At 46.4% G+C, this 22,562-nt stretch overlaps 1 pseudogene; it reads right to left on the bottom strand.

Annotated features, from left to right (window-relative positions):
* Nucleotides 1-259: 259 nt before the first annotated feature.
* LOC144995543 (uncharacterized) lies at nt 260-1,289 on the bottom strand (annotated as a pseudogene).
* Between the last annotated feature and the right edge of the window lie 21,273 nt (nt 1,290-22,562).

The raw sequence follows: 22,562 nt of genomic DNA on the forward strand, positions 1-22,562 counted from the left end.
TGTTGGAGCCAGGTTTCTGTTAAAACTAGTAAACTAAGTTTGTTATCATTAATTAACTCATTGACTAAGAGGGACTTAGAGGAAATGGATTGAATGTTTAATAAACCACATTTAATGACATCATAATTCTGCTTGTGAGTACTGCTGTCTGTCACTTTAAGGTTACTGTGTCTCACTCCTTTCACTTGCCTTTCAGCACATAAGTTAAAGCTAGGAGCTGCTTGACTTTCCCTGCATGGGTTTTGCACCAGCACTAACACTAAGGGAGGCTCAGAGCAGAGTTTTACACTGCTGCTCTGCGCTCGTCTACTCTGGTCTCGTTGCTGGGCGCGTTCTGTTCCTAGAAAGAAGAGCGGCACCGTCCAGAGTAGGATGGATGCCATCTCTCTGTATGAGACCGGTCTTCCCCCAAAACGCGCTCCAATACCATACCAATGCCGTTTTCTGGACACCATCTAGAAACCCAGCGGTTAAATGATGAAAGCGGCTGTACATTTGATTGCTGACTAAGTTCGGCAGGGGGCCAAAGACAATTACAGTGTCTGACATCGACTAAGCAAGTTTACACACCAAAGCTACATTTAACTTAACCACCTCTGACTGTCTCCGTCGGTCATCATTACCGCCTGCGTGAATCACGACTCGACGGAACCTGGACTTATTCTGAGCTAACATCCTAAGGTTCTCCTCGATGTCACCAACTCTGGCCCCCGAATAACACCTGACTGTAGCCGCTGGGAGCTCCACGTTTCTAACTACAGAAGAGCCGATAACCAGAGTTGAGTGTTCAGCGGGTGTGTCGCTGAGGGGGGAGAACCTATTACTAACGTAAAGTCTCGGGTGCTCGAAGTTTTTGCGTTTAGCACTATGTTTCCTCCCAACCGGTACAAACCCTCCCTGTGTTGTTCCCGGCTGCTGGGAGGGCGCTGGGGTAGCCCTGGCAGCGCGGCCCGCGCTACGAGTAACGACCTGGCTAGCCGGCTTAGCTTCAACTGTGCGGAGCCGCGCTTCTAACTGCTCTAGCCTGGTGTCCAAGTCTAACACAAGACTACACTTAACACACCTACCGCTATCTTCACTAAAGGACGCAGGATCATCACTAAACATATGGCACATGGGGCAGGAGAGAAGGGGAAAGGCGGAAGGAGTGATAGCCATGCTAGGTTCTAAGCTAAGGCTAGCGGTGTTTAGGTAAAGAGAAGTGGTTTACTTAGCAAACTTAGAATAAAGTGGACAGCAAGCAGTTAACACAGTAGTGTATTCACTACCAAAAGGTGCTTAATGTGAATGTTAAACCAAATAACACTTAAATTAAGCAATAAAAGTAGGGCTCATGCCAAACAAGAGAGCAACAGTCAACAACGATCAGCAGGAAACCTGATTTCTGAACCTGAAAGTTAACGTCTAATATATCTTCAGTCAAAAATACTGTGTTTATTTACTAATAACTCAAAAACTACACAGTAAGTGTACACAAATCTTTGTGAGGAGAAAGCTGTGTGTATATATATTTTTTGGTGGTAGTACATAATTAGAATTACAGATAAGGCGTTCTATAATGAAAACAGCGCAAAAGAAAGTGTGCTCAGTTGAGTTAAACAGTGACGTATGTGTCAGAGGATGTTCAATAGGACGTTCTACATGTCAATCAAGTGGTAATCACATGGTAAGGGTGATGATTACTTCACTGTTTTTTTAAAAGATATTTTTATGTTTTTGTTTATTGATAGCCCGCGATCCACCGTCACAACGATGTAAAGAGCACCCCTGACATGAGTGTTGTAAGTGTATCATGAAGTATTTGTGAGAACATCAAAAGTTCCATGCACTTGTGACGTACGAGTGATGCTGTCTTAAAATGTCCTCAGCCCCCCATTGATAAGCACGAGATTGACAGTTTTGTCTCAACACCTACAGTGAGTGGAAAAATACAAAAAAGATTTTTGAGGTCAACAGTTTGGATGTGATGACTCATTGCAAACATGTGAAGTTTAGTAATGAATAGTAAAAAAAAATGTTTTTGATTATTTGGTTTAACAAAAAGTTCTGCTTTTGTTCAGTCAGTTTGTTTGTAATGTAAATCAGGGTTCCAGATGTTTTCTAGACAACCTTTTAAAACTTTATGGGGCTCAGAAGGAGCGGATGAACTTCTCCTAACAGCTCTTTGAATTATTGATGATGTCTGGCACTGAAATGGAGGAAAGAGAACTGACCTATTTTTCTTCTATTACTGTTCTAAATTTCAATGTTCCTCCCATTACTTCCAAAAAGGAACTTAAAATGAACATATGTCTCCTGAGGACAGTTTTGTTCCAAACATTTTAAAAGTCTCCTTTCTTAACCAGATCAAACATTAAATATTGTTTATTCTTAATTCACATGCCACAACAGAAAGAAAAGCAAAGACACATTTGATTAAATAGGCTACATTTTAGATAAGATCTTGTTTAGAAAAATGTATTTTGGTGTGTTAAAGATAGAGGAACATTTCTGTAGGCATGCTTCATATTTGGAAAAAAGCTCCTTCGCTGGCAGAATGTCCTTTTATAGTCTGATCAGAAAAGTTATGAAAAATAAAAATCCTGTGGGAAATGGGAATATGACACAAATGATCTTACTTTTTTCTTTAAACAATTACCATTATTGTGTTACAAACATCTATCTAGAGTTTTATAAATCCATTTCCTCCATCCATTTTCTTAACCCGCTTTTCTCCCTTTCCAGGTCATGGTGCTGTCTGAGCGTAAACCTGGCTACTGTTGGGGTAAGGCGGGGCACACCCTGGACAGGTCACTAGTGTGTCACAGGGCCACACCATCACTCACCCATACACACTCTCTGTCACACTTAGGGAAAAGTTAGAGTAACCAATGAACCTTTGAAGAAGGTTTTTGGATGGTGGGAGGAAGCCTAAGTCCCCGGAGAAAACCCTCACATGCACGGGGAGAACATGCAAACTCCTCACAGAAAGGTTCCACCCGGGCTTTCAACCGGTGCCTTTGAGAGCACTGACCACTGCCTGACCGTGCAACCCTCTAGTTTTTCATACAAATTAATTTGTATTTATACTATTTAATGAATAAGATGAAGTTTTTATTACATAAGAATACATTATATTATTCCAGAAGTCACATCAATGATCAGAAAAGGGCTGTCTTTTGGACTTTGTCTTTAAAGTTGAAGTCTTTTCACCTCTTATCCAAAAGGCTTTGTCAACTCTGAAATAGTTGATAAAAGAGCGGGTTTGTATGTGCTCATGGGGGATGAGTCAGACCTGATAGACCTACAGCTATTTCAGAATTGACAAAGCCTTTTGGATAAGAGGTGAAACATCTTCTAACTTTAAAAACCAAGTCCAGATGACAGCCCCTAAACCAACTACTATGATGGAATCAACCTGGATGAATGAGAGACTGCTTACCTAGAGTGAAAAAAGTTCCATATGCTGAGGGCTGGAATATCTAATGCAGGTGGAGGCTCCTGAAGAACACAAAAGCATAAATCACCCCACTCAAGTGATGCAGATTTCACACGCCTGTGAACCCTTCAACTCAAGGACACATCCGCCAAACCTCCAAACCAGGAAGGCTTCCACCATAAGCACGGGACTGACACTGTGGTCTCCCACTGAGGAAGGGGGGCAAAAAAAGGAGGATTAATGAAATCTCCACAAAGAAAATTATATAAAGAATCAAGGGAAAAAAACACATGGAAATCCTACAGGAGCGGGTCCCAACAGTTCCCAGCACTCCAGTCAACAACCCAAAACAGATCTAAACATAAAACACAAGAAAACTCAAACACTGCATACTCACACACTCATTTACTCATTAAACTAAGATCGGCTACATAAACGAGGGCTAGGCAGTAAGTCTGGTGCCGCACGGTGTTGAGGATGCTGCCGATCCCCCTTTTTTTCCTCAGTGGACGGTTGGGGCGAATCCAGGCTTGAACGTCCCGATCAGTCTTCCTTTGGCTATAGCAGCCAGCGAGCACCCCAGCAGAACCCTCTTCCGTCAAAAAGTGATTTGGCCCACACAAGCAGGGACAGGCAATTCAAGTTGTAAGGAAATCAGTATAAAGAAAGCAACCATTTTTCACAAAACTGGGACCGTCAGAAAGCCTCTGGTGATGGAAGACAAGCATTAGCCAAAATACAGGACGGTTTAAAGCCAAGTGCAGCACTTGACCATGGTTGACGGACCAGACAGACTGCAATGGTTGCCACTACAAATCAGTCTCTGACCAAGGGCTGAAACTTGAAAACTTGTGTATTTATTTAACAAGTTTTATTTCAATGAACTTTTGAGGTCATGTGTTGTCTTTGTCGTCACCCCATTGGTTTACCGGGAACAGGTGACAGGGCGACACACCTTTTATTTTTTTAATGAGACGCGTGTCATGATTTGATTTTGTTGTCTTGTTTTTGGTCCTTGTTCTGTCTTGTTTCTGTTTCCTGTTTTATTTTGAAAGTCTCCTGTCTTGTCTGTTTTCTTGAGTTTTACTTCCTTTGGTCCCCATCAGCCCTGATCGTGTCCACCTGTGTCTTGTCTGCCCTGTCTGTATTTAAGTCTCGTCTCTGCCTTCCTCCTGTGTTGGTCCATTACCCCTGTTATGGTGTTCATGCCTTGTTCCTTGTCCCTCGCCATGCCACAGTAAGTTTTAGTTTTGTTTTGTCATCCTGCTCTGCAGCGCCTTTTGTTTCTATTAAACCCCTTGCCCTTGAACCGTGTGCCTCCGCCTCTGCATTTGGGTCCAACCGGCTCTCGAGCCACCCCACCACCGTGACAACGCGGGAGCGTTGTGGGGGGAGGAATGCACAGCTGACCAGGAGCGCAGAGGAGCAAGCGATCTCGCATATGGATTATCTTTCCCAGACCCGGATTATTTTCCTCATAATGTTTGGCGGAGTTTATTTTTCCCAAAGAGCTCGGATCGTCCAATACGAGGATCAGCAGCAGCTTCATTGACAGTTGGAACACATTCCAGCGAGTGAGGCGGAGCGGCCTCTCACCAAATGCGCCATTCTGTTAAACACTCATTTTCTTCCAGAACATTTTCTTTTTTTGTTAGCTAGACTGCGGGACATGGGTTTCAACTATGGGTTTTGTATATATTATGGACTTTGGGAAATCTGTTTTTTTTGTATTTAAGTGTTGAGCGAAGTGTTTAATCCATGTAAGTTTATGATTTGTCACACACACACAACACACGGCTGCACAAACAAGTGGTTATATCAGTTTTTCTTGCATTAGAGGGCAGGTTGCCTTGATATTCAATGCCCCAGCCGTAGAACGGCATTGTAACGTTCCCTTCGCTGGGTGGAGGGTGAATTGTTACAAGACTCTGCTCATCACCTGGGAGAGGTCAGGCAGGGGCAAGTGCAGGGGCTGTAATGAAACTCAGTTTGATACCTGCGGTTATCCAGAGTTAAAAACAACAGTATGGAGTCATGATGCCAGCGAACAAACTCCTGTAGACCGGTTATTACCCCTACTTTACCTGCAAGGCTACCCAGACATGTGTAACCAGGAAGTGGGTGGCCCCAGAGGCCAAGTGATGCCCGTGCCAGCCAGTGGACGCCTTGGCCTTTTTATAGCGCCCTGTGAGGCCACTGCCGGAAAGTATCCTCCCTGTTACATTCAAGCCAATTCATCCTGCCACAATTACATCCAGGAAAATCCTTTTTGACTTGATACAACTCTACCTGTTGTCCCACACAGTTCAGCTCATCAAAGCTCAGTAACTACTTTAGCAGTAGCTGCTTTAGCATTAGCTACGTTAGCATTAACTGTGTTTGCCTTTGTCCAAGGTTTGATCTGTAGGTCATAAATAACTGGCTTGTTCCTCTTCCAAGTTAGTTTGTCAGTTCTGTCCAGATTGCTCATGGAGGATGTTTATTAAAGCTTGCAGAATGGATGGTAAGTTTCCTCCATCACCCTGAAGTCTGATGGAGTAATGGGGACTGTCAGAGATAAAGACTCTTGTTCCTCTCTGTGATGAAAGTGTTCATCCCAAATCTTATTAGTGGGGTGCTTTCCTCTTTCTCTTACGTTGCTTCTTTCAGTGTGGAGTTTTTCCTCCATCGTCTTCCTCTGCTTTCTCAGGGTTATCCTGCATCACCTTTTCACCTTTTATGACAAATCTGGGGCTCACTGGGGTTTAGCTGTGGGGCTCTGAAAGAACATTTGAACATTTCCTTCCTGCACTCTCATTCAGCATGGAAAGATATGCAATTACTTCTTATTTACTCAAAGTAAACAATTTAAACGACATGAATTGACTTCCAGGTTTAAAGACAAACTGATTTATTTAATAATGTACTGATTGTTTTCAGATCCTATAACTGCATTTCCCTCTGCAGTAAATGACATGAAGCTCTGACCTTGTCCTCTGTGTAGGTCTCTCTTCTCATCATTTAACAAATGCAGTAATTACACATGCTTAAGAGAGGGTGCACATACGTGCACAATCTGAGCACTTTTTAATCAATTACAAAAAAACGACTGCGAAAAAAGAAATCTATTTTTATTGGACGGTTGATTGTCATTTTCCACAAAATGTCAGCACCTGTCATCAATAAGGACTGCCGCAGAGATGCTTCTTCTGCGTTGGCAGATGTAAACATGGCACACATGGAGGGGGGCTATCCAAAGACAATGTCAGAGTGTTGACAGGGCTTTTCTTCATATCTCTGTCCCTGCAAACAGCAGAGCGCTGCGCCCGTTCATGCTGCTGGAGCTGCGAGTGAAACTTGTACGCCTTTGTTTTCTGACAGCTCCTGCAGATAAAGAGGATCGCTCCCTGATTATATTGACAAGACCGTGGCATCATTAAAGCACCATCTTTGTTTGTACATAAACACTTGGGGAAGATCAGTGACAGGGAGGAGGCAGAAGAGCGCGGCTGACAGCAGAGGTGACACCGACTTTTTTCTATTTTCTGTGCAGTTTTTTGTTTTTAACAAAAGATGTTTAATACAAATGTTCTATGTTGAAGAACAAAGGTTAGAATGCAGTCACATCTCTATCAGAGCTCATCTTCCATGATTACAGCCAAGAGTGTCCAGAATGATCCCGTCCCCCCACAACGTCCCATTCTCATAATAAACTATTCATTTTAGCTAATTTGCTGTGGGACTCCAATCATCTTTCCTTTTAGTTGGGGTGGAAAATAAGCCATCGTAATCTTCCTATTGTCTCCTCGATGTTTGCCTCCATGTGACCGGATATGTGTGCAGAAACTGAAATGCAGCACATTTCTGCCTCTCGTGAGAAACGAGGCTGCAGCTCAGGGACAGGAAGTGAGTGTAATTATGAGAGCCTGTGGGCATAGATCATCACAGCATTTCACACACGACTGACTTCAAAAACCACATGATTGCACCGTCTTGGAGCTTTCTGTTGATTTTTTTTCTCTAATTCGAAAACCCACCACTTCTGTGACCTTGCTGAAGTCAGCAGACAAAAGAGCCGCAGCAGGATTGAAGAAGGAGCTTCAGGAAAATCCGTCAGTCCAGTTGTTACTGAAACATCTCAAATTAAGTCTCATGTTACATCCAAGATTTACTGACTTACCTCTAAAGTAATATGTAAATAAATACCAGCTATGACATACAGTCAGGAAAATAAATATTTGGACAGAAACACATTCTTTCTCATTTAGTTTATGTACATTACCACAGTGAATTTTAAATAAAACAACTCAGATGCCAATGAAGTGCAGACTTTCAGCTTTTATTCCATGGGTTGAACAAAAACATTGCATAAAAATGTGAAAAACTAAAGCATTTTTTAAACACATGGGCTTGTTAGTAATTGGACTTCCATGCTATTGCATGGGCAGTTGTGGGCAATTCCTTTGTTATGTCATTATGAGTGAAGCAGATAAAAGGCCTGGAGTTGATTAGAGGACTCGTGCAGCATTTGGAAGATTTTACTGTGAACAGACAACATGCGGTCAAAGGAGCTTTCCATGCAGGTGAAAGGAGCCATCATTAAGCTGAGAAAACAGAAAAAAACATGCCAGAAATTGCTACAGTATTAGGAGTGGCAACATCAACAGTGTGGTACATCCTGAGAAAGAGAGAAAGCACTGGTGAACTCAGCAACGCAAAAAGACCTGGACGTCCACGGAAGACAACAGTGGTGGATGATGGGAGAATCATTTCCATGGTGAAGAGGAACCCGTTCACAACAGCCAACCAAGTGAACAACACTCTCCAGGAGGTAGGCGGATCAATATCCAAGTCTACCATCAAAAGAAGACTGCATGAAAGTAGATCCAGAGGGAACACTGCAAGATGCAAGCCACTCATAAGCCTCAAGAATAGGAAGGCTAGAATGGACTTTGCTAAAAAGCATCTTAAAAAGTTCTGGAAAAACATTCTTTGGACAATCTTTTGCAATCTTTTTGTTCAACCCATGGAATAAAAGCTGAAAGTCTGCACTTCAATGGCATCTGAGTTGTTTTATTTAAAATTCACTGTGGTAAATTTTACCGAGGACTAGTGGAAGGTACCTTTCTTTGGTGAGTACGTTTGAACATGACAGAAGATGAGGAAAAAAACCTAATGTCTCAGTTTCAGCTGCCTTTACAGATGGATACAGGCTGTCTGCAGCCCGAAAACAGGCAAACCTGCACAGGGCATGCAGGAAATATCAAAGTCTTAGATAAACCCATATGGGGTAAAAAATGTTCATGCACCATTTTTCTTTGGACATGCTGCAGGCAACAGGTCATGTGAAACAAACAACATGTAAGGGTAAAGTAAGTGAAACGCAGGTGTGTCAATCTGATTTTTTTATTTTAAACCCTCCAACCCTGCAGGAGGAGCCCATTAGTGCTGTTCAAGTGAAAGATCCGCAGCCCCTGCCTTCTAGAAATGAGGAATGACAAGAAATGAAAGAAGCTAAACTCGAAACAGAACCTCAAAATCTTTAAGACATGTTTGTTTCTGTTATTTTTAGATCCATAACATTAACATATGAAAGAAATATCATTATAGTCTCAATTTATAACTGATTAAAACAGAAAAAGCAGTAAAACGGCACACTCAGGTTAATTTAAAATTACTCTTATTTTTCTAAAACTGATAGAAAAGGTCTCCTTTAGGACTCCAGTAGGTTATTTAAAACAGATGAATTGTACGTAGTTTACAGGAAGATACATGTTCATCATTAGCTGTTGGATCAAAGCAGTGATGTGCCAATTATGCGTCTGATGCTCTAGCACGGATGTAGACTGCTAATCCTGTTTTACTTTGAAGGAATTTCAAAGATAAGATCACAGTCTATGTCATTATTTATGCATAATTACTCAAATATAAATACATGTTCAGAGTTCATGATGTGTTCTTGTTCTTACAAAAGGTAATCAATAAGTTTAATTCAAAAATAACAACCATGGATTCATGGAAAAAGCCTGTTATACTGTTGAACTTATCGAGTTTTTTCCTGTCTCTTTCCTTTTGCAAAGAGTCAGATTATGGAGCCATAATCATTCAAATAACATCTGTGACAGTTTGACAAATTTCTTTTTTCCAGTTTGACTATTGATGAAGAAAAGATCAAATAACTGTATCAGATAATTTGTGAAAAATGCAATAAATTAATAGAAAATCTAAGTTTTCAATAATGAAAAAGACTTAATGACTCTAGATGCTTGTTCTCCATACAAGCATAAACATATTTAGATGGTAGTAGTGCTTCCAACTGGTAAACGCAGAATTATCAGAAAACCATGTGAGGAAGAGGAGGGTTTCTGCCTCACTGCAAAAAACAAACACTCAACTCTGCTTCACAGCTCAGAAGAGCAGTTAAAATACAAGTTCCAGCCTATGGGCTGTAAAAAACCATGAAATATGAAGACTGAAAACAGATTATGTGTTTAGACCAATGCACCACATGACAGTGGTTTAAGGAAAACCTACTGTAACACTGCACTCTGTCTGATCAGAGTAAAGAAACTTTGGAAACGAAAAAACAATTTCAATTCCTATTCCTCATTACCTCAAATAATTAATGTTAATTTCTGATGATATGTGACTTTGAAAAATGGCTTTTGGAGGATCTAGCTTGTCATCTTCGACTAAGCACAGCAGGGCTTCACACAGTTGCTTCAAAAATTACACTTCATGATGGACAAAAGTAAACAGAAACAGCTGATAGAAAAAAAAAAGATCAGAATAGACAGGTTAGATGGGAGAAATAGACTTCAAAAAGCAACTAAACATCCACATAAAACATAAAAGAAAAGTGAATCCAAGCAGAATCAGTTTAACTCAACCTGAGAAACTGGGCCAGACAAGATCAACAAAACCAAGGGTTGCAGAACACAGAGACAACTTCTTGAAGGAAGACTATTGGAAATTTTAGGGTGAAGAGAATATTTTTGTGAGTTTTCAGATTCCCTCAACAACAATAACGACTAACGCAAAAACAAGCAAAGCTTTTATTAGCATCAAAAAAGGTTAGCTCAAATGTTAGTCCTGTGCCCCCCTCTCCCTTATTCTCAGCGGTAGATGTTCACATCTCTCTTTTTATAATAAGATAAGATAAGATAAAGATACTTTATTGATCCCAGCTTGGGAAATTCAGTTGTTGCAGCGTCGGCGTTAACAAACATACACACAATAGACGACAACAGAGAACCAGAACAATCAATCGGAAAGAAACATCAGTGAATTAGAACAGTTGTATTGCGTGCCACATCAGGAGAGAAAAACAGACAGACCATAAATGACTTTATCTATTGCACATGGATGACAAGTTATAGAGTCCAATGGAGTGAGGTATGAAAGATCTCCTGAAGCGGTTTGTGTGACAGCGAAGCTGCCTTAGCCTGTTGGAGAAGGAGCTCCTCTGACCATCCAGTACAGGATGGAGAGGATGCTCAGGAATATCCATGATGGCTACAAGCTTATTTAAAGTCCTCCTCTCCATCACAGATTCAAATGTGTCCATTTTACAACCGATTACGGAGCCAGCTCTTTGGATCAGTTTGTTCAGTCTATTACTGTCCCTAGCAGATATGCTGCCCCCCCAGCAGACCACCGAGAAGAACAGAGTGCTGGCCACAACAGACTGGTAAAAGATTTCAAGCATCTTGCTGCACACATTGAAGGACCTCAGCCTCCTCAGGAAATGGAGTCTGCTGCTGGCCCTCTTACACACAGCAGTGCTGTTGCTCTTCCAGCTCAGTCTGTTGTCGATGATTACTCCCAAGTACTTGTACTCCTCTACCTCTGCCACATCTCTGCCAAAGATGCTGAGAGGCTGGGAAGCTGGTGGTTTCTTCCTGAAGTCCATCACCGTCTCTCTGGTCTTTTCCACATTCAGCAGCAGGTTGTTTTCTCCAGACCATCTCACAAATGTATCCACAAGTTCCCTGTACTCCTCCTCCCGCCCACCATTAATGCAGCCAACAACAGCAGAGTCATCAGAGAACTTCTGAAGATGGCAAGACTCTGAGTTGTACTGGAAGTCACTGGTGTACAAAGCGAACAGGAAGGGAGAGAGCACAGTTCTCTGTGGGGCCCCCACACTGCTTGTCACCACATCAGACAGGACACTGCCCAGCCGGACAAACTGCGGCCTGTCTGACAAGTAATCAATGATCCAGGAGACCAAGGCACCGTCCACACCCATCTGCTGCAGCTTCTCACCCAGTTACCAGGGCTGGATGGTGTTGAACGCACTAGAGAAATCAAAGAATGTGACCCTCACAGTGTCCCCCCCTCCATCCAGGTGAGAGTGAGCATGTTGCAGCAGGTAAATAACAGCATCCTCCACCTCCAGGCGTGGCTGGTAGGCAAACTGAAGTTGGTCCAGAGATGGTTTCACCAGAGGTCTCAGGTGGGACAACAAAATCCTTTCCAGCACTTTAGCTGCATGGGACATGAGGGCAACAGGACGGTAATCACTGTTGAAAAGTACAAAGAGAATGATAGGATTTCCCATCCTGATTGTAAATTCTCTAGGATTTCCCATCCTGATTGAAGACTTCCTGTAGTCAATTGCTGCAGATCTCCAAATGTCATGTGACCTTCAGATTAGCCTAAGTACAGCATACAGAGAGATTCATGGAATGGGTTTCCATGGCTGAGCAGCTGCATCCAAACACACATCATCAAGGGAATGCAAAGCGTTGATGCAGTGGTGGAAAGAACAACGCCACTGGACTCTAGAGCAGTGGAGAAACCTTCTCTGGAGAGATGAATCACACTTTTCCATCTGATAATCTGATGGACGAGTCTGGGTTTGGAGGTTGCCAGGACAACGGTACATTTGGAGCGGCATTGTGCTGAGTGTTAGATTTGGTGGAGGAGAAATTATGGTGTGGGCTTGTTTTTCAGGACTTGGCCCCTTAGTTCCAGTGAAAGGAACTCTAAAAGCTTCAGGATACCAAAACATTTTGGACAATTCCATGATCCCAACCCTGTGGGAACAGTTTGGAGTGGCCCTTCCTCATCCAACATGACTGTGCACCAGTGACGAAAGCAAGGTCCATGAAGATATGGATGACAGAGTCTGCTGTGGATGAACCTGCACAGAGTCCTGACCTGAACCCTATAGAACACCTTTAGGATGAGTTAGAGCGGAGACTGAGATCCAGGCCTTCTCCACCAACATCAGTGTGTGACCTCAACAATGCCCTGTTGAACAAATAATCAAGCATTTCTGTAAACTCTCCTCAACGTTGTGGAGAACCTTCCCAGAAGAGTTGTATCAGGTGCAGCTCAGGCGAACACAATGGTGGAGTCAGGGAGTGGCAGAATCAGAGTCTTTAATATAAGTCCAAAAGAGAAATATGAACTGGAGCAAAAGCACTAGGAACTCTGGAAATAATGGCTGGATTGCTCACAGTGAAAGAAAGACAATCTGGCACTGGCTTGTGAAGAGGCACTGCTTATATAGGGAAGACAATGAGACACAGGTGGAGCATGTTAGGGAGGAAGCAGATCACACAGCAGAACACTGGAAATGAAAACAGGGGAAGGACAGGACTACAAAGTAAAAGAGGAAGTGACAACCAGAAAGCTAACTAGTCCTGACAGTACCCCCCCCCTCCCACCCACGCAGCCCAGGCCCTTAAGAGGTGTGGAAATCCCAGATGAGCTGGGGGTCCATGATTTGGCGGGAGGGGACCCAGGACCGTTCCTTTGGCCCGTAGCCCTCCCAATCCACCAATTACTGGCAACCCTGGCCCTGACGCCGTACCGCCAGCAGGCAGCGGACAGTATAAACAGGGCCTCTATCAAGGATCTGGGGGGCGGAGGTGGTACAGAGGACGGAACCAGGGGGCTTTCCTGCACAGGCTTGATGCGGCTGACATGGAACGGGATGAATCCGAGAAGACCAGGGTAAGCGGAGTCTGAGCAAGTGATTAATAATTTTGGATACTGGAAATGGTCCAATAAATCTCGGGGCCAGCTTACGACACTGCACTTTCAGCAGGAGGTCCCGGGGTGAAAGCCACACCTTCTGCCCAGGCAAGTAAACAGGAGCAGGACGACGGCGGCAGTCTGCAGACTTCTTGTATGAGAGTGACAATTTCACCAGGGCCACCCTCGCTCTGATCCACATGCCTTTACAACGACGCACCATAGCTGCCGCTGAAGGAACTGCAACATCTTTTTCCAAGCTCTGAAACAGAGGAGGCTGGTAACCAAAAACCACCTGAAAGAGCGTCAGCCCAGTGGAGGCAGAGGGTAACGTTTTGTGGGCGTATTCCACCCAGGGAAGGGATCCGGACCAGGATGAGGGATTCTGCCCAGACAGGCATCGCAGTCCCGTTTCCAGATCCTGATTCACTCGCTCTGTACGACCATTGCTTTGGGAGTGGTCACCTGAAGTCAGGTTGGGCTCAGCACCTATCAGGACACAAAACGGCCTCCAGAATTGGGCGACAAATTGTGGGCCCCGGTCAGACAGAATGCTCCGAGGAAATCCAAAGTCTTTAAACAGAGGGGTGGTGAGGAGTTCAGCAGTCTGTTTGGCAGCTGGAAGTTTGGGCATGGCGAAAAATTTGGTCATCTTGGAGAATGTGTCAACAACTGTAAGAACCACAGTGTTACCTTGAGATTCAGGTAACCCAATGACAAAATCCACAGAGATGTCTGACCAGGGACGTCGACGAATAGGCAGGGGTTGAAGGAGTCCAGCTGGAGAGGCATTTGAGGATCTCTGTTGGGCACAGACAGAACATGCAGACACAAACTCTGACACATCTTTTTTCATATCTGGCCACCAGAACCTCTCTGCAACACGAAGGAGGTCAGTTTCACTCCCGGGTGACACGATAGCAGGGAGGAGTGCCCCCACTGCAGTAGTTCACTTCTCAACCGCGGAGGAACAAACAGCCGATTAGGGGGCAATGCTGCAGGATTGGCAACGGATCTGTTGGCGGACCTTACTTTGGACTCAATGCTCCATGTGAATGCTCCAAGGACTCTTTCAGGAGCCACAATGACAGACTCCTCCACAGGCAGCTCAGCAGAGGAATACATCCGCGACAGAGAATCCGGTTTTCCGTTTTTGGATCCAGGTCTGTATGAAATGATATAGTTAAATCTGGAGAAAAAGAAGGCCCACCTTGCTTTCCAGGGATTCAGTCGTTTAGCTGTCTTTATGAATTCCAAATTCTTATGATCGGTCCAGATCAGAACCCCCTGCGCCCTCCAGCCAGTGCCTCCATTCTTCCAGTGCGACTTTGACCGCCAAGAGTTCGCAGTCCCCCACGGCATAGTTCCTCTCTGCAGAAGACAGCTTGCGATAAGGGAAAGCACAAGGGTGAATTTTCCCGTCCTCACCCGACCTCTGGGAGAGGACAGCTCCAACACCAATATTGGAGGCATCGACTTCCACGATCAGCCGATGCAGACCAATGGAAGGTAGATTTAGGAGAGGTTAGAGCATGAAGGGGAGTAGCCACAGAGCTGAAACCCTTGATGAACTTCCTATAGAAGTTTGCAAAACCCAAGAACCGTTGGAGATCCTTCCTGGTGGTGGTGGTGGGCCACTTCAGCACACTGTCCACCTTGGATGGGTCCATGGCCAGAGACCCCTGCAAAATAACATAACCCAAGAAACTGATCTGGGGCCTCATTTATAAAACTTTGCGTAGGATTTGCGTCAGAAGTGGCGTACATAGGACGTGCGTACGCACAGAAATATTTGGATTTATAAAACCGTGAACACGCACATCCTACGCATCTTTCCCTTAATAAATCACAACCAATTCTAAATGCAGCGCAGCTTTTGCGGCCTTATGACACGCCCATAGTTGCCCATAAATAGTCCGTGAAACTCCCACAAATGAATATGCATTCATTGCGAAACCATGGCAAACACAGAGAGGAAATGAAAAAAACTTAATTTCAATCAATGTGAAGTAGAAGTTATCATTGGCGAGGTGGAACAGAGGAGAAAAATGTTGTTTGGAGGGCACAGTGTGGGCATTACTAATGCCAAAAAGGCACGTGAGTGGCAAACGCTGGCAGACGCCGTAAATGCTGTAGCCTCACAACCTCGAACCCTGGCCGAAATAAAAAAGAAAGGTCGGACATCAAAGTCGAGGCAAAAAAACGTCTAGCGCTCCATCGCCAGAGTGTCTCTGCCACGGGGGGGGGGGCACCGCCAAATGCACCGGGTGACACGCGTGGTTCCTCCGAGTGCTCTTCTGTAACGCCGGGCCCAAAAGCCTGCAGAGGTCCAACAGGACGGCTCGAGGAAGTCGGAACCGGCTCATAAGCCACTCGTCCTCGTTTGCCAGCAAGTTTTCTTGCTGTCTAAAGATGCGTTCACTCCGAATTCTTCCATTTGCCACATCTTCTAAGAGCGCCAGATCAGCCATTGTGCGTCATTACGCATTGTGATGGGGCATTTTACTTCCATCCATTTAATTGCATCTGACAAGCTACAGATGTCGGTAATAATCGACGTGGAAATGGGAAATTGTTCAGCGCAAATGTAATTTCTTGTTGCTTTCTGAATGGTTGAGATATACGCCATACATTGTTTTATCAAAAATAAAAAACTAAAGGCATATGTATGAATACCATAATTCTGTAGCTTATGAAGAAATGTTTTAATATGAAAAAAACTTTCCCCAGTGGACAATTAGTACGTCTGTCCGTCCGTCCGCACGACCGCACCTATCTGCTCCGCCAGACGGACACATTAACGAGAATAACAGTTTTGTACATTATTTCGTTCTGTTAGCTATATTATTTATGAGGATGACTTGCACAACATGCCAATATTGCAGAACATATTTCACTTTTCTTTTTGCAAATATCTGTTCATTTCAATTTCTGTTGTAATTTTCGTTTGATTTTTTTTATTTGTTTCACTGCTGATCGATCAAACGGGTGTTCGTGTAGGCTGTTAATTGTAAGACTTGCTATGTGAAGTCTTCATGTTATCTATGAGAAGCAGTATTGTCATTTTCACTTTCACGTGTTTCTTCCATCTGCCGACGGTGTCGCCGTTTCTCATTTCACCCGTTTTTGTGCGTACGCCTGGGTCAGAGCTTGCGTGAAGGACCGCACATTTTGGTGCCTGGCGGGGGCGGTGGGGGCTCCGTTGGTCGGGGGGTCGGGTCCGTTGCCTGGGTGGGGCGGGCTGGGGCGCTGCATGGTCCTCTGGGCTTGGGTGTGGGGGGCGCGGTGGGGGGGGTGGGGTGGTGATCTGGCTTGGCTTGGGGGGGTGGTCCCTTTGCCTGCGCTGGGGGGGATTGGCGGGGGGCCCTGCTCGGGGGGGGGGGCCAGCGGCGCCGGATGGGCTGCCCATCTGCACCTGGGGCTGGGATCGGCCCTTCCCTGGCTCTGGGACGGGACGGGACAACCCTCTCGGGGCCCCCGGTCGCTCTGGGTGTCATCCGCTTCGGCTGCGGGGTCTGGGGTGGGGTGGGGGGCTTGTCGGCCCTGTCCTGTGGGGGGGCGTTCTGGGGGGGAGGAGGGGGGCCCATTATTGGTACGGGTCGGGGGGGTTAACGGGTCGGGGTCTCCGCTGAGGCAATCAGTGGTTGCCTCGGCCGGTTGGTCTCCTCGGTCCCGTCAAGGCCTGACCAGAGCTCCTCTAGGGCCGGCGTCTGGGGGTGGGGGCCTGGGCTTGCTCCGGGGGGGGCGGCGCTCTCTGGCTCCTCTCTTTCTGTGTGGGGGGGGTGGTGCCGGGCCTGGGGTGTCGGCGCCTCCGGGGGTGGGGCCCCTGGGCTGGGTGGCCCTGGCCTCTTTGCTGGGGGGGGGGGGAATGGGGGACAGCTGTTTGACCACCGGGGGACAGTCTACCAGCTGTCCCCAACTTACCCCCTTCCTCATATAACCTCATATTAGGGTGAGGGGGTGGGGGGTCTAGCCTGCGATGCGCCTTGGGGGGGGGCTACTTGGCAGTGGCCCCCCTCCTATGGCTGCCGTATGGAGTGGGCCCCCCCTCTTTCGGTTTTATTTGCACCTTAGACATGTAGGGTCCTTGGTAGGGGGGGTGCTTGGACATCACTGCAAGCAAGCAGCAGATGTCCTCCTGGCACCCTACCCGCCAATTTTAACCGCACCTTAGACATTTAGGGCCCCTTGGTGGGGAGGGTGAGGGGACATCACTGTGAGTAATCAGGAGATGTCCCCCCCAGGAGATGTCCTGGGGGAGGATCCCTCCTTCATGTGGGCACCCCTGAGGTTTCTTCGTTTTTTCCGGAATCCGGTTTTTTGGGAGTTTTTCCTTACCGCGAAGGGGGGTCTAAGGGCAGGGATGCCAGTATAGCTTAGTCAGTTTGTTAGTTCATTTTAGTATTTTTCTATTGAACTCTTTGTATTCGTGATCCTTTTGATTTCATGTTTTACTTCGAAGCCCATCGAGACGACTGTTGTTGTGATTTTGGGCTATACAAATAAAATTGAATTGAATTGAATAGTGCCCTACTCGCCAATTTTAACTGCACCCTCCTTAGTACACACACCCCTCCCCCTTCAATATATACATTCCAACATAAACACACACACATGCACACACACACCCTCTCATACACACATACACGCACACACATTTTGCAAGGAAGGTGGGACCTGGGTCCATCCGTCCCCTACCCCTTCCCTGGTGGGGGGTGCGGGCCCCTTGGCGATGGTGGCCGTGTCCCTTGGGTGCCGGCTCCCTGGGCCCGGCGGTGCTCTCTCCGCACGGTGGGGGGGTTCATATTACACCTGAGCCGGGGGTGTTCGTGTCCCTGGGGGGTGGGTCCTGGTCCTTGCCCCTGAGCGCTGGGCCCCGCCAAACTTCCAACATGGCCGAGCCTGGTCGGGCCATATTTATAACACCCCTTGTGGGCCACCCTTTTTTCCCCGGGGTTCCCCCCTCCTGGGCGGGGGCGGCGGGCCCCTGCCTTGCTCCTCCCTGGACCAACCGTGGGCCGGGTGGGTGGCTGCCTGGAGTGCGGAGCGGGTCTCCCTTGGGGGGTCCTGGCTCGTACCTGGGGTTGGGACGGGGGGATGCCCGGAACTCCTGGGTGGTGGTGGGGTGCTCGTCTGGGGCTGTGGGCGTCCTTCTCCGGTGGGGCCCTGCGTTGGGCTCTTCCGGCGCGGCGGGGGGGCTGCTTTCCTGGCTGAGCTGGGGCGGAGCTCTCTTTCCCTCCGCGCCTCCCTGCTGTCTGGCTCTGGGGGCCTCGCGGCGGTCCTGCTGGCCCTGGCCTGGGTGGCGGTCTTGGTCGCCCGGGGGGCGGTCGTTCCCTGCCTGTTCCCGTGTGGCGTTAGGGGAATTCCGGCTGCCGCTGCTGCACTTATAGTTTGCATGATTTTTGCAGCTAGCAGGTGTGTTGATAATATTTGAGTGTGTGTGAACAGGCCCCGCCCTTTTTGTACTACATTTGAACTGTACTGTAATGATAAACAACCAGTAAACCTGTCTGCTTTATGCTGCTTCATGGTCTTACCCCCCCCCTCTCACTATCAACCCCCCCCCCCCCCTGACATCCCTCCCTCTTCTTCCCTTCTTTCCTTTTCCGTCCGGTCCAACATCAAAGATTTTCAATCATGGTTGAAATGAATAAAAGTTTGGCTTCAATTACAAAAGGGGTTTGTTCAGTCATACCTTTGGTTTGTCTGAAGATTAATAACCCCTCTTGTTAAAGTAAAATATGTCCAACACAAGAGGCCCTCAGCTCTCATCTGCCTGCTTAGCTGTTGGACAGGACAAGTTAAAAAAAAAAAAAAAAAAAAAAGATACACAAACACCTTTTTATTTAACAGATCCCGGAGAACATCATTCACCAGAGATTGGAATACGGCGGAGGCACTTGTGAGCCCAAAAGGCATGACCAGGTACTCATAATGTACAATGGGGGTGTTGAAGGCTGTCTTCCACTCATCCCCTTCCCGTATTCTGACCAGGTGATAAACATTCCGCAAGTCTAGTTTCGTTTGTGAATATCTTAACACCCTGCACAATGTCAAAGGCAGAGGAGACAAGGGGAAGAGGGTACCTGTTTTTGATGGTTATGTCATTTAGCTGTGTGTAATTGATACAAGGTCTCAGGGTCTTGTCCTTTTTCTCAACAAAAAAAAATCCCGCACCAGCAGGGGAAGAGGACAGCCGGATAAGCCCCGCTTGTAACAAAGTCTTGATGTACTCTTCCATGGCCAGACGTTCAGGGATTAACAGGGAGAACAGCCTGCCTTTAGGGATGGGTGCCCCAGGGAGAAGGTCAATGGCACAATCACCGTCTCTGTGGGGAGGTAGAGAGGTGGCATAACATTTATTAAACGCAAAATCGTGATAGCACCGAGGAACGCCTTCCAGGTCTGGAGTATAGTCAGGAATTAGGTTAGAGGACACAGGAAAACAGTCATTAGAGCAGGACTTCACAGTTCCCGTGGACCAGTCAATGTGAGGGTTGTGCCTGAGAAGCCACGGGAAACCTAAAATGAGAGGATGAGCCGCTGAGCGGAACAGGTGAAAAGTTATCAGTTCTGAATGTCCATCAGGAAATGACAGAGTCACGGGAGGGGTCTTGCGCGTGATGTAGCAGAGCAACCTGCCGTCCAGCGCAGTGGCTGTGAAGGGTTCTGACATCTCAACTTCCTTTATGTGTAGTTTGGAAGCTAACGCATAGCTCATCAAATTGGTGTCTGCTCCAGAATCTAACAGCACACCCTGAGCAGATGTGGAGGTGTCTGTGGAGAGCGTGATCTGCGTTAAATGTCTGGGTACAGAGATCCTGGACTGGGTTGCACTCACCATGACGGAGGAAGTGTTGGTGGAAGCAGCTTCCCTGACAGGGCAGTTGGCGATCAGGTGTCCCAGCTGAGCACAGTAGAGGCAGCGACCCTCGCTGACACGCTGTTGCGTTCTGCTGGAGTTAGGCAGGTGTGACCCACCTGCATGGGTTCAACAGCATCAGGAGGCAGAACTGCCTCTGAGCATGATGGTTGGAGTGCAGGAGCGTAAGGCAAACTTGGAGATCTGAAGAGAGGAGTGGATGATCTCCCACATTGTCGCTCTTGTAAGCGTTGATCTATTCTGGATGCCAGCGAGACCAGAGAATCCAGCTCTGGTGGGGGGGTCGAGAGGAGCAAGATGGTACTTTAAACGCTCCGACAATCCGGTATAGAAGGCATCCACTAACGCCGGCTGGTTCCATCCACTATCAGCAGATAAAGTTCATAATCCATCACTGATCTTCTACCTTGTTTTATGTTCACAAGGGCATTGGCAGCCTCTCTTCCAGGGACTGCTGAATGGAAAATCTGTCTGAAAGTCTCTAGGAATAAAGGCAGCGAGTTGCACACCACGCCAGCTCAATTCCGATGTGGCCCACGCCTTGGCTCGTCCAGACAAGTAGGATAGGATGTAGGCGATCTTGGCTCTGTCAGAAGGAAAGGCGTGGGATCGAAACTCAAAATGGAGCTCACACTGCGTGAGAAAGGAGCGACAGTCTCCTGAATCCCCGGAAAAGCGCTCTGGACTGGATAGTCTGACAGGGCGGGACTCGGAAGGTCCAGGGAACGTAGTGTCTGTCTCAGAGGGAGCAGAGGGAGTCACAGAGGACAAACACTCCAAAACGTACCGATTCAGGAGCGCCGTGGTTACGTTAGAGAGCTGCGTTGAGAGGGATGACAAGGCAGTGGCCAAATCATGGCAGAGCTGTGCAAGCTGTTGGTCTTGCTGGGTTATTCTACAAGCACTGCAAGGAGATGTTCTGACTCCGATGTATCCATGTTTTGGCCAGATTGTATCAGGTGCAGCTCAGGCGGACACAATGGTGGAGTCAGGGAGTGGCAGAATCAGAGTCTTTAATATAAGTCCACGAGGCCATCCAAAAGAGAATACGAACTAGAGCAAAAGCACTAGGAACTCTGGAAATAATGGCTGGATTGCTCACAATAAAAGAAAGACAATCTGGCACTGGCTTGTGAAGAAGCACTGCTTATATAGGGAAAACAATGAGACACCGGTGGAGCACACTAGGGAGGAAGCAGATCACACTGCAGGAACCGTGTGAGCCCAGAAAAACTTTTTCCAATTATAACATACGTTCACATGGGTCACACTTTCGGACGGAATAAATCATTTGCAAATTCGCAGTAGTGTTTGAAATACCGGAAGAGGAAATGAGTTCCGCTGAGAGGCTACATACATAGATATCTGGCAACTCGGTAATATACAAGATGATCTTCTAAACGTGCTTTTATTAATGTTATGAATATTATGAAGCGCCTGCTAGCTCATTATTTTGATTTTAATCTTTTTCTGTTGAAGAACGGAGCCGGAAGAAGCCAGGGCTAATAGAGTCTAACACGCGCTAACAACATTTGGCCTTTGATGAACATAAAATCCATGTGGGAAATGCTCCAGTCTGCATCCAGGCTGCACGTAAATATGTGGGAATAACATCAGCCTTTATTTTGTTGGGACAAATCCACGTGATTGTTTGAACGGTTTCTAAGGCCCCAAAGCCGCTGTGTGAGCTGGCTGTCCGAGCTCTGCCCGTACACACACTTTTACCGGAAGACCCGGATCTCCTGAGTTCAGTAGCTCGTTCACCTAGAGCTGCGGAACTGATCGCAGTCCGAAGTCTCCCACACATAGTGCACACGTAACAAAGCATCCTCCCTTCTCCTCAAACACAAAGTCCGACTGCTCTGCTCAGAGACACAGTCGCTTGGTCCACCGGCCCACTTGACTAATCAAGTGCAGGAGCGGACAACTTCTTTTCTAATTTGTTAGTTTTTTCACTTCCCTCAGTTTATACTGGACATTATTTTTTCGTCGCGGATGAGTCAATAGTTGGTAAATAAAATAAATAAAGTAATAAAGTAAAATAATGAATGATAATTATATAATTAAAATAAAAAAAACCTTGATGATGTCATCGTCCATCCCGATGGTTTACTGCAAACTTCGTAAACTGCCAATTTAAGGGACATCGCACAACCCTACAGTGAACAGTTTTTCTTGAGGACCTAAGACATCCATGTGAACACTGAATGGAACCAGTGAGTCTGAAACGTACATTTGCTTTAGGGAACTCAAACGCAGCACCAATGTTGACAACTTCTCACTGTGAAAAACTAG

Source organism: Oryzias latipes, chromosome 11 (assembly GCF_053564925.1).
Source record: "Oryzias latipes strain Hd-rR chromosome 11, Olatipes_Hd-rR_3.1".
Lineage (NCBI taxonomy): Eukaryota > Metazoa > Chordata > Actinopteri > Beloniformes > Adrianichthyidae > Oryzias > Oryzias latipes.